Genomic DNA, 17,163 nt, shown 5'->3' on the forward strand with positions numbered 1-17,163 from the left:
TGCTAAAGCTCAGCACCGGTTTCCACAGTGGGGTCACAGTTTCTCCAGGCAGCACCTGGCTCTCACTGGCTTGCGGCTTCCCCAGCAGGGCTCAGGAAACGGGGGTCAGGGGGTTGATGAAAGGAAGGCCCTTTCGCCAGCCTTCGTGCCCCTCACCCCTGGGCCAGGGGTTCCTTGGGCATCATGGTTCTGCTCCAACCCCAGACCTGCCCCAGAAGTGATGCAGGTGTGTGTTTCTAGAGTTTTTGTTGTTTACCTTCCTCTATTTCCTACCTTGTCTTAAGGTTCCGAATCTCTGTGGCCCTCTCCAATGGCAATTGTCATAGCATGAGATGCCCAAATGGGGCTCCTTTAACACCCGGGTCACACATCATTAAAATGGACTGCATTACTTCTCAGCTGGTTGGTTCCCATCAGCTCCCAGCCCCAATCACCTCCGTAAAACTCAGAGCTGACACGCGGCGTGCAGTGTGTGCCAGGTAGTGTCTTTCTATATAGTTAGCACATAGCGGTGTATCTGTGTGTGTCTATGTATGTACACACATACATACTGGTTTAATCCTGACAGCAACCCTATGGGTGGGGTACATACAGTTATTACCAACCCCATTTTATAGATGAGGAAACCGAGGCAGAGAGAGGTTCAGTGATTTACCCAAGGTCACGGCGCTAGTAAATGGCAAAGCTGAAATTTGAACCTGCAGAAAAGTAGCTGCAGTTTACAAGGACAAGTGAAGACCTTTGTCCTTTGCAGTAGCTCAGGGAGATGAAGCCAGTTTGTCTTGAGAGAAGACATGCTTCGGGGCGATGTTACAGAAGGCAGTCTGGAGAAAAAAAATTGTTTTGTGTACCAGTGTGATTTGTGTTCATTTCAATTAAGTCGGGGAGCCTGGTTCGTGTTAAGCCACAGCCTGGGCTTCTGCCACCTGGGCGGCCCGGAGCCTTCTGTTCAGCAGTGCCTTTGAGGCAGTTTTAGGTCACACGTGTTCAGAACTGGAGCACCTGTGAGACTAGCCACGCTCAGCCCATCAGCATTCGGCTGTGGGTGAGCCAAGCCTGGCTTGTGGCTTACATGGAAGATAGTTGTTGTGAGTCTTCTGGAGCCTTCTAGAGGTTTCCAGGGCCTTTGGAAGAGCAAGTACTAGGTAGGGAGCCTTGCAAAATGCGCGGACCCTCCAGTACCTCTTTTTCTTACCTGCTCCTGCTTCTCTCTCAAACTCTCAGCCTCGACCTTATTCCTCTCATGAAGCTCTTTTTTACAGCTTTCTTCCCAAGCATCCACTTCCTTCTGGAAGCTTGTGTGGTATCTGCGGTCTGTACCACACCAAGTGCTGCTCCCACCCTCGGTCTGCTTGTTCCTTGTCTCCATGACTTCCCTCCAGGCCAGGACTGAAGTCCACGGGGTTGGGGGGATCTCTGGCTTCTGTTTCTCTACTGTCCCATAGTTGGGGGTTCTGTGAATATTCGTCGTTAGGAGAGGGACCACCGAGAGCTGGGGCGAGAGCTGAGGTAGCCGCGGAGAGGGAGCTTTGTGTTAACGGGGCAGCCCGTCTTGTTTTTAACTGCAAATGAAAAGGAAAATGGGGGCTTCCCAAGTGTGAAACTATTCCTGCTGAAGGGGAGCTCACTTGCCCCCTAGATGATGTGGTTCCTACTTCTTGGTCTGATGAGCTTTCTCCTTGGTTGGCCATTGAACTTGGATGAGACATTCAGGTAAAGACTGTGCAGTGTTCAAAATAGCATGTGCTCCCCCAGAGCTCTGAGGTGGGCCCTAAAAGTTAACAGGATGGAAACCTGAGGACCCCGTGGCAGTTGTTGCGGGAGAGTCTTTGTGACTGGCCGTGCTGGGCGTGGGCTCAGAGAAGACCCTGAGAGGAGCGGCGGCCCGTGGAGGCTTGGACAGGCAAATGCCCACGGGTGTGTGTGTCTTATGTACCCCGTCAGTGCTCCTCTCTGTGCATCCTCGTTTGGGCTGAATGGCACATGTGTCCCCCTCTGTCCTCTGCTTGCTGCCCTGTGCACACCCTGGGGCCATGTGAACTAGCCCAGCTAGCTTTCCAGGAGGCAGGGGCTAAGCTCTTCCTTGACAGGTGCAGGAGTCAAAATCAAGGGCACCTGGCCCTCTCGGCACCCAGCTGTGTGGCCCTTGGTCAGGTCACTTCCCGGTTGGTCTCTCATGATTCAAGCGCTTACATGCGTATTAGTTTATTTGACATGATGGTGATAACGCCTTGGGTGGGCCAGCGACATGCTGGAAACACAGACGCAGCAACACCTGCCTGTACGGTCCGAGCACGTGGCACTTGTTTGGGTGGAGGACCCTGTTCCCCGGTCGGGGAGCTTGAGGCCTAGGAGGAGTCTCCACGTGAAGGTCTTAAGACCTCCCAGAGTCTAGAGCTGGGCTGTGAAAAATGGAGAAACTGTCCCCCTTTGGGCGAGTTAGTTTGGTTTTGGTTCCCTGCCATTAAAACCAGGGCACGAGACCTCAGTGATTCCAAGTGTCTTTGCCATCCAGGAGTTCCGCCTGGAAGGAGGTATCCGGTGAGTGGGTGCGTGGAAAACGAATCTAAGTCAATCTGGCTGTTCAGCATTTGTCTCAGTACTTTGGTAAATATTGGTGGCCTCCAGTGCTAGAGGTGGATGAGGCCACGTGCCCCCCCGCCCCCCCGCCGCCTGCATTGGTGATAGGTTACAGTGAAAGGCAATCTTAGCCCAGAGTTTGCCAACCCCCTACGGACACTTTTAGGCAGCAGATACAACCTGTTCTTGTAGCTCAGAGGAAGTCTCGCTGCTGCCCTCGGCAGTCACTCTGAGCAGATCCCAAAGGTCTTCTTGGGACAGGACCAGCCATCCCCACAGCAGAGTGCACCCGCAGGCCCTCTGAGGCAGAGGAGGCAGGGCCGGAAGGCATCCATCCCGGCCTCCAGGGCTGCAGTGTGTGTGGGGGGGCTGCCGGGCTGGCCGATGCTGCAGCTGGTTTATCCAGGGGTGCTGCAGCCTGTGCCGTCCTCCCGAGTCAGTGATTCCCTTGAACACCACTCGTCTGGCCAGCGAGAAGCAGCTCTCAGACTTTACTTCCTGAGCTGATGCACAAGCCATCTGGTATCGATTCAGTAAGGATGTTTGAGGTGCCAAGTCGCCTCTTCGGCAGGTCACTTCCCAACTGGGATCTTGGAGAAGCTACCACAGTGCCCCAGTGTATTGTGTAGAGTCGGTGGGTGCAGAAACGCTGGCCTGAAGCTATTTGTAGCAATGGGGTTCCAAAGTCAAGTACCACGGCGTTGACATCCCTGTACATCTCAGATGCTGTTCCCAGTGGATGGCCAAGCCAGTGCCATGCCAACACCATGCCATGCCCCCTCTTCCAGGCTGCCCAGCTTCCAAGTGAAATAGGAGTGCCACCAGTAGAGCCAGGAGCCGGGCACTGAGCCCAGGGGACCCCTCTCGTTTCAGTGTCTCAGCAGTTGTGCTGCCCCAGCCACAGGGCTGAGCACAGGGACGGCATCACCACCTACAAAAGGAGGGAGGATAAAGGCTTCCCCGAGCAGCTGCTCTCCGTCCACAAGTTTGCACGTGGGTCTGTGGGTCCCTTTGCTGTTAGGGCTATGGCTGCATTCCTGCAGTGGCACCTCATCACAGGGGCCCACGTGGCACACAGCATTGGATTTTGGGGATTGTGGCTGAACATGATGTGGGATTTGGCTGAGGTTTTGTGCTGGATTCCCGGGACGCTAAGAAATGTAACCCAGGTCTGTGACCCAGGAGCCGGCGGGTAGGGGCACTTCCTCTTCCTCTTGTGTGACACGTGTCTCTAGGCTCCTATGTCACTTACACGGCTGAGGTAAAGCTGTGTCTACTTTGAGAGTGTCCTGCCACATTTCCCGCGTCACTTGCAGTTCTTCGAAGTTACTGCTGTGGTTTGCTGTGGTTCACTGACAGCACGAGGCAGGGCTCCATCAGAGGATACCCGACGTGCACACGTGGTTGGCGTCTGGTCCTTCCCCACTGCTGCAGAGGCTACCTTTGTGCAAAACCTTTGTTTGCATTTCAGATTTTCTTTGGGGTGGACCCCTAAAAAGGGAACAGCCAACTTCTAGAGTATGAACGTGTTCCTCTCATTGTTATTTATGCAGGTACTCAGTGAGCCGGTGCCACAGGGAAACCAGACGATACAAATAAGCAAAAGTAAATGCCTTAAAGTGGGTGGGGGTGTGAACCTGTTAGCACAGTGAGGAAGGAAGCCAGGCTTTGGAGGGAAGGTACCTGCAACTGGGCCTGGCCTTGTAACGGCTGTAACCTCAGTGACTTAGCCTCTCCAAGCTACAGTTTCCTTATTGACAAAATAGATAGTATTTTACCCATTTGCTTGTTGTGCAGGTTGAGGTAGCCTATGGAAGTGCCCAGCACTAAAAATACACTCAAAAAAATCAGTTCCAGGACAGAGGCAGGGTCATCACCTACGGATGCCACGGAAGCCTCCTGGGGGTGGAGAGGGACCCAGGAGAACTGTGGGCAATAGCTCTGTGCAGGTCGGAGAGGTTGGAAGGTTGGATGGCTGTGGGCAGGCTCTCAAGGACCTGGCATACCGCCCTGAAGAGCTTGAGTTTGTCCTGTAGGTAGCACGGAGCTAGTGTTTTGATTTTGCTTTGTCTTTTTTGGTCTTGTGAGGATGCTAAGAATAATGCTTGAAAAGCGGTGTTCAGGAAGGTTGATGAGCAGGGGGATTCAGAGGGATGTGCCACAGACAGGAATGTTCCCGAGATCTGCAGGTTGGGCCAACAGTGGTTCCGCCTTTACTGACGTCTTCGATCTACTGGGGCTTCTCCTTCAAAAGAGGTGACCTCCCTTCTCCAAGGCGAGCCTGAAGAGGCAGCATGAACCTAGGGTGCCGTGGAGATTTTTGGAAGCGAGAGTAAATGCAGGGGAAAACAATAACCGTATTTGTGGTTGGGAGTTTGCTAGCTGGAGCAGAGTTGTTTATGCTGCTAAGTCTCAAACCGGAGATGCAGGATGGCTGGCAGTCAGACCTGCAAAAAAGCCACTCACACCCCATCCGTCATTTCCAGTTGCGAGTTTCCTAATGCAGCAAACCTTTGAACACTTTGGATGGTAGAGCCCATTTCTCTGGCGTTTCCAGCTATTCCAAGCCCCACTACTTAGGATTTTTTTCTTCAGGCTTGTTTGTATGCTTTGGAATAAAGCACACAGATAATAAAGCAAGCCCAGCAAACCCAGCAAGGCTCCAGAACCAGCAGGAGAAAATATTGTGATTGGCTGGGTCTCTTGGGGACACCTGTACCTGTGCCCGGGGGCTGGCACCTTCACTCATCACTCCATGGCACCTTCTTTTTGCTAAACCACGAATTTATGCTAGTACTGCCCTCCAGTTCCAGAGTAATTCTACAGATCCCAAGCGCATGCTTATTTTTGCCCGAATGCTTGCGCATCCATTATCCCCACAACAGCCCTGGGAGATGTACGGAGCCAGTGTTTTCACTCAGATTCTTTTCTCAGAGGAGCACCTGACATTCAGAGAGACGACTGAGTTGGGCTGTTCTCACAGAATGTTTGTGTTTAGGCCTGAGAGGACCTGAAGGTACCTCAGGTGACACATTGCTCATTCTGTAGATGACAAAACAGTGTTCCAGCTTAAGGTGACTTTGTCAGGTAATCAGCCGCGTGGGGCCAGAGCAGGGACCAGGCCTCACACGGTGCCCAGAGACATCTTGCCACCATGCCATGCCTCTGCTGTCTCTGCTCTCAGAATGGACCATTGGATGGACAGTGACTGTCCCTTTCTGTCCCAGGCTGAGAGTCACCTTAAGGAAGCCACAGAATCCCAACCCCATTCCAGGTTTCCCAAAGACCCAGACTCTTCCTCAGTTGCCTCTTTTGTCCAGGACCCTTGGTGGACAGCCATGCGACAACGTCCTTTCGTCACCTCCGTGAAGCCTTCCTGCATGCCTCATCCACGTCGTCTTTTCTACCTTTCATGTCCATCACCCCAACTGGAACCACAAATTTTCCAGCCAAATCATCTCATAGTATCAAAGAATAGATTCTTTAGAGAATCGGCCTCTGCTTGAACACCTTTAGCAATGGGTCACTCGCTGTATTTCAAAGCAACTCCTCCATTGCTGAAGAGTTGAAGTGATTAGTACATTTTATTTCATAGTGACCAGTGCAGGGTTCTGAAAAGGGGACACTCATTTTCTCCTAACGACTCAAATCGATTTCCTTCCCAACCAGCTTTCACACCCCTTAAGGCAGTGTGTTAAGGGCTGACCCAGGATTTGGGAAGACACAGAGACACCTGAATGACTGTCATGGGGGAAAGTGTGTTATAGCACAAACCTGGAAGCAGGATGCCCAGCAGGCCCTGCACAACCCCACGAGGTGGCTCCGGCGGCACAGGAGGCTCAGGTGGCACAGGTGGCTCAGGCGTCTCAGGCGGCACAGGCGGTTCAGGTGGCTCAGGAGCTGAGGAAGATTGGGGCAGGGCCTTTACAGAGGTTCCCTCAGGAAGGACCGGGTGAGGCAAGGTGTACAGGCTTAGGACTGGCGGGTCTGAGTCATGTCCGTGGACTCTGGGTGCAGGGACTGCCCCTAGTTGTCTGATACCTGCCTGGAGGTGGTTAGGGCAGGGGGAGAAGAGCCCAGGGGTGAGAACTGATAGAGGAGGTGAGGGGGTGTGGGCTCTGGATTGGTTGGTCTGCATATGAAAGGAGGGTCCCAGGTAAGCAGCCGTTTACTACCTAGAGGGACTGGCTGACCTAGGAGGGGCAGTCCCTCCAGGGTCAGCAAGCCCCCCTCCCCCATGTGAAAGCTTCAGAATTCCAGAAAATAGACTTGGTTCATACAGGGGGGGACCATGTTGCCTTCCGGATGTTTGCAGGTTGTCCGGTCAGGCTTGGGGGACGAGGGTTTCAGAACCAGGGTTTTAAATGGGGATTTCACAAGCAGAGCCTCTTGGAAGGGCCTTAGCCATCATTGTCACCAGAGAGAACCTTGCTTTCTCTGTATGCAGAGGGTAGGCGTCCCCAGGGAGTCCAGGTTTCTGAAGCCACCATGTTGTTTTCCTCTAAAGATAGCTGGCCTTTGCCTGAAGGGACATGGGGACAGTAGAGCACGGGGCTGTGGTGGCCAGAGGACCTCGAGCCCAAATTCCATCAACTGCTTCATCATCGGCCGCTCTTGCCTTCATTCGCCCAGCTGCCTGTCTTTTTAAAAGACCTGGCTCAGCCCTCCCTCCTGCTCACTTGCTTGTGGAGTAAGGAGGTGCCTCCCCAGCAGCCCCAGACACAGGTCGTAATGACAGTTTGCTGCAGCCCGTCAATGAGGGGATCTGCTGGCGCTCTGCCTGTGTTTGGAGCAGCACACCAGCTCTAGCCAACAAGACTGTCGCCTGCGCTGGCTCAGGCCAGCTCGTGCTATCTGCCGTCCGCTTGTTGCACGGCTTTGGGGACTGGGCACTCACGGAGCCTGGTCTCCATCTGTTGCAGGCGTGCAGCGGCAGCAGCTCGGAGAGCAGCCAAACCCTAAAAGTCGCCTGGGCTGGAGGGACTGGGAAAGCCCTCCTCCCATGGGCCTTTGGAGAGAGGCAGCAGGATTTTGCAGAGCTGGGAGCGCTGTGTGTCCCTGTCACCAGCACCTTGCAGCCCTGCACTTCTGATTAGCGCCCGGCCAGAGGAGGCCTCCGGAACCACCTGGGGCTGAGTAAGCAGACCTTCCAGAGCTCGATTTCTGATGAATGCGTGGTGATTATACATTTGTGTGTGCCGCTTTTCCCGTGTCGATGCTTTGTCTCCTCTGTATGCAAGACGGATGCTGAATTGCTGTGTGGTTCTGCTGGGGGAGGGGGCCCTTATTAAATTAAACACCCCCAGGAGGAACCAAATGTTCTGTACCTTGAAGCTGTGTGTTTTCTCCTTACGTAACTTTTCTTGGTGATTTAAAGAGAGTAACTCGTGCGGGTGGTATGTATGTGTGTGGGCGTGTTCATCTCTGTTCCTTCTCTGTCTTATCCCTCCTCCCCCACCAGCTACTGGGTGAGGTGAGGGGAGCCCCCCCCCCCCTTTGAACCTTTCAATCCTGGCTTCAAGTTCCCTCGCTGCAGTCTTAGTGGAGTTGATATTCCCTGCCTTTCCTCTCCCTTTCCCTGAGTGATCGTTTATTACATTCGTCCCACTTGGAAAAGATTGGGGGTGAAGGGGCAGGGGACCTTTGGGCACAGTTCTTGACCACATGCACAAGGCGTCTGGTCTCCTGTGGGAGGGGTGTGAGCTCCAGAAAGCATACTTGTTGCTTTCTAACTTACGGGGAATACATTGAACAAACAGAGGATAGGAGGAGAGGGAGAAAGGCAGGAAGGGAAGGAAGAGGAGATGGGAGATGCCTCACGCGTGACTGAGGCTTGTTTCTCTGGTGGGGAGCAAGGGGTGGAGGCTGAGACCAGAAGCTGGAACTGTGGGTGAGTCCACACAGCAATAAGGGGCTTAGCTGCCGGCCGGACGACACAGCCCTCTCAGCCCCACCCCGGCGGACACGGTGCTTTGAGCAAGCCATTTAGTTTGACGTTTTATTTTGGGGGTGGGGGTTGCCCTATAATCCCTGTCCCTAAGCCAGGGGCGGCACTAGTTATGCGTGACGAGAACTTCATCTTCGAGTCTGTGATTGGTGGTATTTGCTTCCTGGTGATTGGGAAGGACCTGGGGTGGGGATGGGGGTTGTTATAACAGAAGAATAAGGCTTGATTCTGTGCTTCTGACTTTCGGTGGAAGTGGGCAGAGAAGAGAATGTTAGACAATGCAAGACTCGTGGGTCAGTAGAGAATCAAGCACTGGACGATGGCAGATTTTCAGCGCCCAACGACAGGCGACAGGGTGCCCTGGAGCAGTTGGGAGAGGGCTGTACGGAGGGGCGGGGCTCCATAGGTACCTCCCTGGGCCTGGGGACAACGGGACACAGAATGGTGCTGCCAGGAGGCTTACGTCTGAGTGCAGGGGAAACCCCAGAACATAAATGAAGGAGCGTTTTAGGTGCTGATAGGTGTGAGTAGATAAGAAAAGAGTAAGAGCAGAGGGGAGGGCGGTTGAAGGCTCAGCCCACAAAGCTTCCTCGGAATGTGAGAAACAAACGCAGTGAGAGTGAACCAGTGCCCGTGGGCTCAGGACCTCGGGGCCCGGCTGCCTTCCGACTCAGAACAGCCCGGTTCGCTCACTGACCCAGAGAGGCGGTAACTCGGCCACTTACGTCCAGGCCTGCTCCCCTTTTCAGCTGTTTCCCCAGTTTGCACGGAAACTTCAGGCGGCTACATAGATCAAAGGTCCCCAGGGTTTTGGTGTTTGTTTCTTTAAGCTCACGTTTGACCTATGAGACAGGTGTAAACTTTTTATAGAAGAGGAAACTGAAGGTTAATAAGTTCATTCAGTGAACATGCTTGAAAGTCTAGGATCTCCAAGACACTTCATCTTGCTGTACCTGAAGTCCCAGGGCTGAGCTGGGAAGGGAAGCAGGTACCCTGCAGGACTGAGGAAGCGAGAAATGGCAGACGAAGGACGCATGGGTGAGCCTCATCCCAGGCCTTGGGCTGCTCCTCAGGGCTGGACTGCAGGCTGGGATGAAAACCAGCGCTTCATTGCACAAACTTACTGCCTACGTGCCAGGCGCTGGCCATTCCAGGTGAGGGAGACGCTTGGTCTCAGCTCCATGAACTGATGGTCGGGACAGTCAGGGATCCCTGGCAGTGGAGCTGATCATTTCGGGATCTCATTTCAGCTCAGCTGTGAACCAGCGGAAGCCTTCCGGGATTGCCCCAACACTCTCATTCTCACCTTCAAACTGTAGACCTTTGTCTTCCTTTCAAGTATTCCAGGCCTTACTCCCACACGATGCGCACACACACCAGCCTTGCTCCATCCTTTTCTTGCATTCCCTCACACTCAGCCCGTAGGCTCGTGCAGGTTAATACCTTCAGTTTTATGCGGTATTTGTATTAGGTTGTGTTCAGTTAGTTCTTGCAGATGGAGTCAATTGATAACTCCCTGTGGTCAGCCAGGGTTTCCATTTCTTAGAAGGATCCGTCCGTCTCCGTATCGCCTGTTAAATGGCTGTCAGCTGTTTATATTTTGGTAAATATGCGTTGCCTATGTTTTAGGCACCAGGCTCCATGTTTGACATTTTCGTGGATGTTAATTATTTTAATTCCCTTGACAACCCTAGGAGCTTTGCCTTATTTTACACGTGAGGAAATGGAGGCTCTGTGACCTTGAATCACTTACCAGGTTGCATAGCCAGTAAGTGGCAAACGAGGGTTCAACTGGGGCCCTCTGAGTCTGAGTTGCCCCTCCCACTGCACCATGCGGGCATGTGGCCAACAGCTGGTGCTGAAAACTTGCATCTTAGCTGACATCATGGCAAGGTGGCTTAGCAAGGATTTGAAGGCAGACCTACAAGCCAGTGGGTCCTCAAAGGCTCTGTGCGTCCCCAACCTTTCCAGCCCCAAGGTCTTCGTATCATCACACCAGGAGTGGAGAGTGCGTGCCCGTGAATTCTGCGTGCTCTCCAGCAAACCTTTGGTCTGCCTGGAACAAACCTCACCCAGGAGCGTGACAGGCAGCAGGGCTCTAGGCTCAGTCACTGAAATCTAATTGATGAGAAGGCTGCAATCCAGTCACAGGCACCTGAAACCCAGGGAGCCAGCGACGTCCCCCCTTTAGCCCCGGAGCCCCTCGGCCCTGGGCTTGGATATCAGACTTGAGTTTGAAGCTGTGTCCTACTCTTTACCAGCTGGGAACCACGGGCAAATTGTTTCATCTCTCTGAGCCTGATTGTTCTCCTAAAGCTGGTAACAGTAAAGCCTCACAGCATTGGTGTGAAGGCCAGTTGACCAAGGGCCAGTTGCCAGCACATAATAGATGATCAGTAAACAGCACCCCCCGCTTCAGGTGAGCGGTCAGTTGTGCAGTGCCCCAGCTGAGCCCAGCAGAATACCTCTCAAAGCAGTGCCTGGACTTGACTTAGTTTTCCGATAGAGTTCTCTAGGTCTTATCACCTTGGTCATTCGTCAGGAAATCAAGGTAGGAGGGCTTTGGGTTCTGCTGGGTTCTTGTAGTTCCCTTTCTGCTGCAGTCCAGCCAGTTCTTTAACTGTCCTTGGTGATGGTTAAGTTCAGTCGCCGTCCCACCAGCCTATCCCATGTGGACAGCCTATCTCTCCGGCCAGCTGTCTGTTATCTCAGTGCGGTTCCCCTGCTGAGACCCTCTTGAAGATTCTACAAAAAGGAACCTGTTTGTCGTCTCCCCCTTGGATCACAAATCCCTTTCTTGATTTCTTGTAGCATCCTTCACCCTGAGATACAGCATAGGGGGAGGCAGGGAGAAAGTAGAAGAAAAACAAAGCCAGACTCAGGTTTTTGTTTTGATTTTACTTTGCAGGCAAGCTATGTGGTGGCATTTTATTGTTTAATGTCTGTTTTTAAGCGAGTCTGCCATCTGCCTAGTAATAATGCCTTCAGCTCGTTAGTCAGCCGTGAGTTAGAGCTTCACTGTACAGATTCAGTAAATAAGAGAACAGACACCGGTGAGGCAGTGGGAGGAGGAGAGCCAGCCCACCGTCTGCAGGCTGCGCCCCACTGCAGTGATGGGGGACTGGCACATGGGTGGGGGTTCCAGACAGCCCCGGGGGGTAGAGCAGAGGGCCGTGGAGTCGGGGGTCAGCGTTCTCTCCCCGCCCGGTCCTCTTTTTCTTTTGGGTCCAGGGCTCCAGTGGTTTGGGAGTTCCTGGGACAGGCTCTCCCTGCTTCTTGGAGATAAAACCAGACATGGAATCAGGAGTGGGAGAGACATGAGACAAAGCACTGAGCCTCAGAAAACATTGTCCGGCTTTTTCTTTTCTTGTAACCCATACAGCTCGTGTTTTTTGACTTTCCACGCAGCCATTCTGCTTGATTTGCAAGCTGCATCGGCTAAGTCATGTTTTCCTGATGGGAAGTAAAATTGGGGTGTTCTGAGACTTCCAAGGTGAAGGGTGACCTGGGACAGCCTGTGTTCGGGAAAAGGTCGTGAGGAAACAGACGGCTGGTGATTCTGTCTTAGTTTGGGGCAGGGCACAGCCCTCCAACAAGTGGGACCAACCAGCAGAATCTTCCATGAACCGTACTGGGTGTGGGGCTCCCTCTCTCGGGAAGGAAAAACAATAACAGAACAGGTGTGATGGCTGAACGTCTAAGGCTCCTTTTAGATGAGAGTGACACTGACCCTGGGACAGGTCGCCATAGCTCTGGAAATCATTGAGGTACAGTCTCTCTAGTGCTTTACACCAACCACTGCCACCAGACATTAAATCCTGCCCACCCGTGCTTCTTATCCAAGGGAGCCGTGTGAAAACACTTCTAGGAATATTTTCACCAATAGCGATCCGAAGGGTGATTTTTTTATACTTTTACCCCAAAATGAAGCTGACCCTAGTCCTTTCACTGGCATTGCCAGCACTTGGTCTTCCCTCACCTGCTGTGGGAGGAAGTAGGTGGTTCTGAAGGCGAGTTTTCTGGATGGCAAACAGAACCTCTCCCAGTAAGAGGACTGTCCAGACCAGCCCTCAGGTGAGCGCTCCTATTTCAGAGTCAGGAGTGAGCTGAGAGAGTCTGGTGTGCCCTTACTGGGGTGTCTGCGTTTTAGCAATGAGCAGGGGTGATAGGCTTTGAAATCGGGTTGACAAAGACGAGAGTACCAGACGCGGGGGCAGGATGGGGGTGGCTGCCCAGTCCCTCCATGGCCCCCCTAACACCAGGCAGGGCAGCCGCACTCCTTGTGAGGGAGGCTGGTGTGACTCCCATGGTACCACGGCTTCCTGGAGACTCTGCTGCTGATACTGGGCTGGGATTTGGCAGGTGCAGGTCTGTGCTGGGACTCTTGTGTGGAACAGATTTTCCACTCAGGTTTGCAGAGCCCTCTGGCCCCTGGTGGGATTTGTCCTTCATGTCAGGCCAAGACCCCAGCCAGGCATTTACCCAGAGCCGCCAGGCCTGGCTCAGAGCTGGCAGCAGGCATCTGTCACTACCTACTCACTCTGAGTCATCCCACACTTATCTGCTCCAATCATAGAGTCTTCCAACACAAATCCAGGGGACACTTAGAAAGAAGGATGGGTCTTGGAGGAGGAGAGGAGAGACATGCTCCAGTCAGGCCTGGGGGTGGGGTAAGGGACTTTGAGCTGCCAGCTCGGGGGCCTGGGAACCCCTTTCTTCTAGGTCCCTTGGGATAGTGTCAGGACACCCTTCCAGGCTTTGCCAAACTCTTGGTAGCCTCAGTAACAGCCATCTGGCAGCTCTCCCCAGGACGTCTCCTCCTCCTGGCTGCCTGGAGAGAGGGCGCTGGCCGGCTCAGCAGCAGCTTCACCCCCGAGGGGAGGGCGGTGCTTTCTGAGGCCTGCAGAGCTGGGGAGAGGAGGGAGGCGCAACTCCTGCCGCTTGTTTTCTCTCTCTTCACCTCCCCTCGTCCTTTCCAAAGCCCTGCTGGGTAGATGAGACCCACTCCCCCACTGTCTGCAGAGTGGGGAGGAGAGGCTTCAGCCTGTGGACCAGAACCCCGGGTGTTTTGGGTGTGGCCCCCCCCCCCTGCACAGAGCCTCCTGAGGTTTGTTAAAATGCACGGTTCTGGGTCCCACCCAGACCCTCTGTGTGGCAGCCTCCCGGGTGCTGAGCAGCGTCTTACATGCGCTGAGGACCAGCTTTGCAGACGAGAAGACTCTTAGAATGGATTGAGTTGGAGTCAACCTTTTCCCCTCCTGCTCGTTTATCTAAAAAGAAGATTCTAGACCTTCCTCCGCAAGGTCCAACTAGACACCAACTTCAGCAGTTCCCGCCCCACCCCCCAAATCAGCTCTCCCTAATTCTATTCATGGAGAAAGATAAGGAAATCGTTGTGCAATGGCAAAAAAAAAAATCCAAAGAGTATTTTTTTTTTAATAATCCCAAATGCCTCGGTACTTTGGTTACCCCAGAGTCCTGACCGAGAGCTGCCAGCTGCCTTATCTGGAATGCTAACTGTCAAAAACTAGAGTACTGTCGCCTGCACTTAGCAGTGAAGTAAACCAACATCACCCAGTCTCTGACACTGGAGGTACTTCAGGGTCTCAGCTCCTGCCGCCGTGGCAGAGTCTGGAATGCCGCGGAGTAAGGATGGTTGACGGAAAACGAGATAAGCTGACTGCGGGTGACGTTCTTTACGACGTTTAAATAGCCGCTGTGTTCCTGGTGCTCAGTGACCCCTCCGCTTCCTACTTGGCTGGGGGGAAAAGGGGGTTTATAGAAAGGTGGTGGAGGACTCTGGCCTCAGCCCACTAGTGCCGCCGGCATCCCCTCCCCACTCCGAGGGCCTTTCCTGCAGTCTAGGGTCCCCACTCGGGTGCTCCCCCAACTGTCCCTACCCAAGCACTTGTCTGTCTGACCATCTCCACCCCATCAGATTTCTCTGTTCTATCTCATAGGCCTGCAGGGTCCTCTTCTGAGATGAGCTCCTCCAGAGTAATGAGCTAATCAGAGAAGGGGGTCAGGTGATGAGTTCTCCCTCCTGGTGCCCTCGTGGAAACTGCCTTGACCCAAATAAGGGGCCTCAGGGTAGGCAGTTTAAGTACCTAGGTAGGTTTGTGCCATCTCACACTGTCGGGGGTTGACCTTTCTGAGAAATTGGGCTTTCGGTGTCCAACAGATTTTCCTCCTGGATGTGTAGCAACTGTGCATCTAAACTGAGTTCTGGAGGGCGAAATGCTGGCCTTTTGGATCCCAGGTGGAGGAAGAAGGGACATCTGTGTCCTGTCTGATAGGTGTAACAGGTGCTTTGGCACCAGGAGGACGATCGAAACCGGACAATTGTGCTGGAGAATAGAGTATAACTGTCACCACCGCACAGCTGGCTCCTGGAAATGCTACTTCCACTGTGTGAAAAAGAACCTTCAACGTTCCAGGATTAATAACACAGATGTCTGTAGATTGCTTGGGTTTCTTTTTTCTCCCCTGTGGGATGGGGATGGGTGGTGGTTGACCGGTACCTTTTGGGTCGACTTATTCACATACAGTCTGCACACGACCAAATCAGCAATTTTAAGCATGTGATTGGATGGGTTGTGATGAATGTGTGCAGTCCTGCGACCGTCGCCACGACTGTGAAATAGCCACGTCCATCACCCCAAAGGCCCCTGCTGTCCCTTTGCCTGCCGCACCCCCATCTTGAGACTGAGGGTGGGTCTGTGTCTTACCTGTGACTCCCTGCCACAATCCCAGACCACTTAACAGTGGCCACTTAACAGATGTTTAAGTGAATAAATCCATCAGTGGACCTAACGTATTTTTTTAAAAACCCCAGGATTTTTTTTAAAAATCCTTCTGGTCCTTCCCAGTCATCCTCAGGTTTGAAAGATTGTGTCACAAGTCTGTTAATAAATCATTCCTGCAGGATGTAGTCATTCCTGATGCCAGCCACAGGTAATCAGTTACCAGAGTTGACGGCATTCCAGCTAAAAGCCTAGACGCGCCGTCCTCGTCGCTCAGGCGGTCGCGGGCAAGGGTGCGGTTTCCTTCCCACTTTTCGAAAGACTGAAAACACTGTAAAAGCCTCCCCTGCTACTTTTGTTACCTCCCACCTGAGCCCAGAAATCACCGGCCTGCGTCATCCCCTGCTTTGTTGTTCTTGTTGTCGTTTTGGTAATAAACAGTGAAGTCAGCCCTTGAGCAGTTTAGGAGCTCACCGGGAGAACACCCCCAAAGGCTTTCTTAGTTCCAGGGACTTTTCTTTGTCCCTAACGTGTCACCAAGGATTCAGAGTCCCTTCACCCTGCCTTGCTGATGTGCTCTTTCGCCAAAAGTCTGACTGCGTGATCTATTGGTGAGGCTGTGGGGGAACCAGACCCAATCCTACCTACGCCGTAGTCAGGAGAGCAGTCTTTTCCCACTTTCTAACACGCAGGGATCTCTGTTACATCGTGTAGTCTGATCCATTGCTTGCTTATCTGTTCATGTATCCAAGAGATCTTGTCTTTTCTTTTCGGTGTCTGCAGCATATTCTTCTGGAACACTCTAGTTTCACCAGTCTCCCCCGTGGAAGTCACAGGGTGACTTCCACAGGCAGCGGGAACTTTGTGCATCCTTCCTATTTCTGGGAGACCTTCCCAGAAGTATAATGACTGCTCAAAGGGCAGTGCATTTGTGATTTCTGATGGCTATTTCCACGTGCCCTCCTTAGGACTGGACCTGTGGGGTAGGTTCCCTTTCTTCTTCATGGACCTCCCCAGGACACGCTGGGCTCCCAGACCAGTTTAGAACAGTCTTCGGGAAGTGTCCGCTCCCCACGGCAGTTCTGGGAGGTTAGAGTCCACGCACTGGGTGCAAGGATCTGGTTGTGGCCCTGGAGCCCCATGTTTTACAAGTGGGGGGGGTGTCCCCAGTACCTCGGTGCAGAGGGCACAGAGATGTGGTCCAAAGGCTTCCAGGACACTGATGGTGACTAGAATGAAAATGAAAGGGCAGGAGTTGCCAAGAGACAGACAATCCCCATCTCTAGCTCTAGGAATGTCCGCCCAGGACCTGACCCTGAATCTTCTGTGCTTTTTCACCAAGAAATAAGGATCCCAAACCACTCCAGCAGGGAGCAGGTGAGAAATGCTGGGGACACACTCAGGGAGGTGTTTCTTCCTAGCCGCCTCCTGGCCCAAAGGGAGATCCGTGCCCCGGGGACACGTCCTGCACATGAAGTCATCTCAGTGACCAGGTCCTCCTAAGAGATGAGGGCCTTTAACGCAGTAGCATGTGAGAAGCAGACATTTGTTTTCCTTCCTTGAAAAACAAGCCCTGTGTTTTGTACCTGACTCCCTGCCGTGGCAGCAGCTGATATAGAAGTTTCTGCCGTTCTGGTTTTGGCTTCACATCCAGCATTTTTCTTCTCTCCCCTCCTTATATAATGAGCCCCTCCGGAAAGGACTGGATTTTGTTGGCAGCTAAAAAACAAATAAAAAAACCTAGCAGATTCCTTGTTTGGATTCATTAGTGCGTGGTTTGTGGCCTTGAGTCCCCACCAGAAACCCAGGTACCCTGTACCCCCTCGATGTCCCGCGGGGCCTTAGGACTCGTCCACCCCCTCCTGACGTTATGAGGCTGCCTGGTGACTGCAA

At 53.0% G+C, this 17,163-nt stretch overlaps 1 protein-coding gene across 3 annotated transcripts in view; it reads left to right on the forward strand.

The window, feature by feature from the left end:
• PRKAG2 (protein kinase AMP-activated non-catalytic subunit gamma 2) overlaps positions 1-17,163 on the forward strand; it is a 195,027-nt gene that overhangs the window by 35,103 nt on the left and 142,761 nt on the right. Inside the window, exon 1 of one of the 3 annotated variants that reach the window (XM_033099144.1) lies at positions 7,297-7,716. The exons of the other annotated variants lie outside the window; for them this stretch is intronic. The gene's annotated coding sequence lies outside the window, so the exon portion shown is untranslated. Of the gene's footprint in view, positions 1-7,296; positions 7,717-17,163 lie in introns of those variants that run through there. 3 annotated transcript variants of the gene reach the window in all.

The sequence above is a fragment of the Rhinolophus ferrumequinum genome, chromosome 26, assembly GCF_004115265.2.
Source record: "Rhinolophus ferrumequinum isolate MPI-CBG mRhiFer1 chromosome 26, mRhiFer1_v1.p, whole genome shotgun sequence".
NCBI classification, from domain to species: domain Eukaryota; kingdom Metazoa; phylum Chordata; class Mammalia; order Chiroptera; family Rhinolophidae; genus Rhinolophus; species Rhinolophus ferrumequinum.